At 36.7% G+C, this 4,633-nt stretch overlaps 1 protein-coding gene across 10 annotated transcripts in view; it reads left to right on the top strand.

The window, feature by feature from the left end:
* The window catches only part of LOC106872059 (mitochondrial ornithine transporter 1), an 89,315-nt gene that overhangs the window by 31,693 nt on the left and 52,989 nt on the right, over positions 1–4,633 (top strand). For 3 of the 10 annotated variants that reach the window (XM_052972413.1, XM_052972416.1, XM_052972412.1), the window contains exon 1: positions 2,843–3,004. The exons of 1 other annotated variant lie outside the window; for it this stretch is intronic. The gene's annotated coding sequence lies outside the window, so the exon portion shown is untranslated. Of the gene's footprint in view, positions 1–774; positions 794–2,052; positions 2,160–2,289; positions 2,533–2,662; positions 2,808–2,842; positions 3,005–4,633 lie in introns of those variants that run through there. 6 more of the 10 variants (XM_052972415.1, XM_052972414.1, XM_052972421.1 and 3 more) reach the window with 5 other exon arrangements.

The following is a 4,633-nucleotide window of genomic DNA, read 5'->3' on the forward strand; positions in this document are numbered from 1 at the left end:
CAAAGAATAAGTCCTGGGGTTGATTTGCTCGACTAAAGGTGGTGCTCCATCATGGTCGCAGTCAAATGACTGAAACAAGTAAAAGAGTAAAAGAGTGAGAGTATCCGATATGCACAGAAACAATTGTTGTTTCCATCAATGACAATGGCCATAATAACAACACCAGCACCTTTACCAAAACTGGCACCAACACCACCGCCACCTCCAATGAAGCCAAAACCAACAGTGCCAGTACCAGCAACATCAACACCAACAGAGATAGCACCACCAACACACGACCACAGAGATACATCAGTTGTTCCAGGAACTCATTCAAACAACACCTCTCCAACCACAGATCCTCCTTCAGGACACCGGAAAGGAGAAACGTCATGTCATGAGCCAGCCGTGTATGGCAGCTGATAGACAATGGGATTCCATGCACAATATCATAGAGTATCCAAGAAGATCCAGGTCCCTACATAAGCGGGATCAAGTGCTGTAAATTATGCATAGAGGAACAGGCGAGGATCCTCAATGACTCTCTTGACCCAGGAACATCCTTAGCTCCAGAATGGAGGTTTTTAGACCATTTCAGGAAATTCCTGCTGTCCTATTGGAACCCACAGGATGGCAGGGTCACCAGCGATTGATAACCAAAGGGAGATAATCCACTTTGTTGACATTAAATAGTAAGGTCCTTTCCTCCTCCTTATTCTAGAGAGGCCACTCACTAGAGAGACCTTAAGCCAACAGGTTTTGGGATCTGATGATACACCATAAAGCTAAACCCTTTATGGATGTGAAACCTAAGGTAATCCCATAAACCGGCCTTATCTAACTTTAATATATACTGCTCTATAACTTAGAGTGTGCTTCTTTTTTCAGATTTATGTTTTTACAAACAATATATATATATATATTTATATATAGTAAAATCAGTCCAAGTGAAGTTACTGCTACTATACCTTCTCACTCTCTCATGTTCAGCCATAAATACTCATTCACTTGAATGATACACAACAACCATACATTATCCAATACATATACATGTACATATATCTATACAAATATTCATATACATATATATTATACACACACTCACATATATGTATGTGTGTGTATACATAAATATATACACACACATCATCATAATTTAACATCCATTTTCCATGCTGGCATGGGTTGGATGGTTTGACAGAAGCTAGAGACTTTCACGGCTGCACTGAGGTCCAGTATCAGCTTTAGCATGGTTTCTATGGTTGGATATCCTTGCTAACACCAACCACTTTACAATTTGTGCCGGGTGCTTTTTGCATACACCAGCACTAATAAGATTTCCAAATAACTTGCAGTATAGAAAAAAATCAGGGAAAGGTTGCAGGGAACACCACTATGTGGGGGAGTATTTGGAAGAGGTGGGGGGGGGGCTTTACGTCAGAACAAAAGTTTCAAGGTGAGTGTAAGAGAGGATACAGACAGTGCATTAGAGGGGCAGTATGAGATGGGTAATTTCATAAGAATGTGAAGGGAAAATGACAGATGGTTTGAGAGGAGGTACAGGTAAATGTAGTGTGATGAACAAGGGAGCAGTATCAGTGTGGAGAATGGATAAGGTGAGATTGAAGTGGCTCTAAAAGGACAATAGTTCAAAAGGTAGAGGGATGATATGCAAGGTGTTGTTGAGGGGGAGATGTTACTTAGTGATTCCCTCATCACCACTTTAGCAAGTGTAGTGAAGGCTATGCTCTTGCCAATGAGGTCAGAATAATACCGAAATATGTTTGGAGTTATCTCCTATACTTGCTGAAAGGACTAAAAGTATTGGTCAGTCACTAATATAGGTTGTTTTTGAAACCAAAGTAATAAAAGATACTGACATACTTAATTTAGTAAGTTAAAAAGTTTTGATTGAGAAAAATGTGCATCTGTGACAATGAGAGGAAAAGAATACAACTATTGTAGCAGAGAAGCGCAGGAGAAACAACTGGATTTAAATTAAAACGGGGCGAACATAACAGAGAGAGAGGAAGAGAGAGAGAGAGAGAGAGAGAGAATATGAACGTAACAACACGTCTTATTTTTTCAAAAGTATATCCCATGTTTGGTTCCACTCCAAAGAAATGGATACTTCAGTAGAGGGAAATCAAACAATATAGTACATGTATAAATGAACAAAGGCATAGTATAGCACCCTTCGTCATAATTTTGTGTGTTGGATGGTAGGATTAATTACTATCTTCGTTTCAGTTCATGATAAAGAAAGTAAACGATAGAAGATATGTAACCGGACCCACCAATTGGGTCAAATAAAGAGAGAAAGGAGAGAGTTGCAATGTGTGAATGAAGAAGAGGAAGAGACAGAAATTATGAAACGTATGAATGAGAGAAAAAAGGAGAGAGAGAGAGAAAATGGAAACGTATGAATTAGAGTGTGTGTGTGTGTCAGTAAACGTGTGAGAGAGAGATAGAGTGCGTGTGTACATGAAAGTGTTGTGATTTTGTGGAGAGGAAAATATTTTGGTACAAAGAACTGTTGTTGCATCATCTGCTGTAAGTTATCTGTTGAAATATTGTCGTTGTTATTATTATAATAATTATTATTATTAGTTTTGGTAATCTTGTGATGTTGGAAATGATATTGCTTGATGATAATTTGGTTGTATCAATATGTGATCAAACATGACAGGTTATAATATATCTGTGTTCGTGTAAATGAAAGACAGAAACAAGCCGACCTTTATGGACGAACCGCATGTACATGTGTATGTGTGTGTGCAAACTAATATAAATAAACAGTAATCTTCAGACAACCTATAGAAACAAAGGTGAGAAGTTGAAGAAAACAGTATGTATGTCTTACGTAATTAAGGATCCTAGCTTAATGTGTTTGTGTATTACACGGGACGGAGCTGTATGTAAGGTCGAGTCTGGGTAGATGAGAAAAGAGAATGTGTTTAAGGCGAAAGTAAAGTATTAAACAGAGAAGAAAAGTAAATAGAGATACACGCACCGGCAACATTCAGTAAGTGATAATGACTTTAATTAGTAATCTGTTGATAACAATTGTTGCGTGAGATAGAAGAAACTAAAGTTCTGCTCACAAACACTTCTACCGGTTTATTTGGAAAAATTGTATTTAAACAGTGTTAATTGTGTATAGATGATTGTTGATAGAAAAAGCTTTCATTAATAACTTATTTTGTTTTATTTTTCGTTGTTTATTTTTTGTCATATCGTGGTTTATTATTTAAGCTTACGTCGATACCTCTGTGGTGTTGTTTTACATTTATGATTAAATAAATATATTCAAATTGTAAAAATATGAAAAAAATATACAGTACAGTACTGTTTCTACTTCGCGGGGGTGGAGTTGGAACGTAACATCCGGATTAAGGGATTAATCGCTTTAAATTACTTAACCTGAATCACTCAATAACTTTAACTGTTATTTAGGATATTTAGATGAGCGTGTCACTTTTCCTGTGACTTTTAGTTTTCCTGTGATTGTTTCCGTTCATAGATGTTTCCGAAGGAATAATCAGCTGATTTTCGGTATTTGTTTAGTCTTAGCTCAGTTCTGTTTAAATCTACTAACCAAGGCATGCCAGCCTTGATTATCCTGTCATTTTATATATCCAGGATAACATTGTGCAATGTGACCTACCCGTTTTAAGTCGGTAGGATAGAAATTGAAAGGAATTCTCTAGCGGTCATATAGGCAGTTAGTTTTCTTTTAATAATAATTGTCGAGTGCGATAGATCACGATTTTTGTATTAGTATAACGTACGTTAGCTTATAGAGACAACTAAACCTAGCAGTGCTATTTTACGAAAGTCATCAATTTTAAAGTGTTGTCACTGTTTACATCTTCCTTATGGTACATGTCTGCAGTTAAATAGGAGTATTAAGTCCCAGATATAACTCAGTACTGTTGACAGGACACGAACACCGTCTTCCCGGCTCACTGTTCTGATCTGCAATACCATGCGGTAGGGTCTAACATATGTAATATATAGAGGGATGTAATAAACTAGGATGGGGTACATATCCAAGCCCGATACTCCATCGACTCTTTAGTCCGTGCTCTCATCGCAGTACCTCTGTAGAATCTATTCCTGTATAAGAAAACGATTTGATTTCGATATATTACAGAATAATTGTTTAGTCGCTACCCTCCACTGTTGCGAAAAAAGCTGAAGGAACACCATTTCTCTCATCTTAGGTGCTCTTCTGTCTGCTGAGTTAGTTCATCTTGTATATTGTGGTGTCAGGTTCTCTTCTAATACTTCTTACAATTGTATAGTGCGTGGAGGTCATAACAAATCAACGCGTGCCAACTTAAAATCAGAATTTTATGCTAAATTTCAGTAGAAGAATACAAAAAAAAAAAATGCTTTAAACATGCTAGATATGACAAAAAATGCTAAAGACTAATTTTATAAAAAAGCTTAATTTTTATTTACATTTCTATTTACTTTCTTAAATTATATTCAGCATTGAGAAATAATTTCTTGAATTTCTCTAATTTGATCACTTTCAGCTGCAGTACCTAGGTCTTGACTTCAAGGTCCCAATCTTGTTAATTATGTGTTTTGGAATATCGAAATTTTCGCAACATTTGCCATATCTTTTCAGAGAAAGACTCCCACC

Source organism: Octopus bimaculoides, chromosome 13 (genome assembly GCF_001194135.2).
Source record: "Octopus bimaculoides isolate UCB-OBI-ISO-001 chromosome 13, ASM119413v2, whole genome shotgun sequence".
NCBI lineage: Eukaryota > Metazoa > Mollusca > Cephalopoda > Octopoda > Octopodidae > Octopus > Octopus bimaculoides.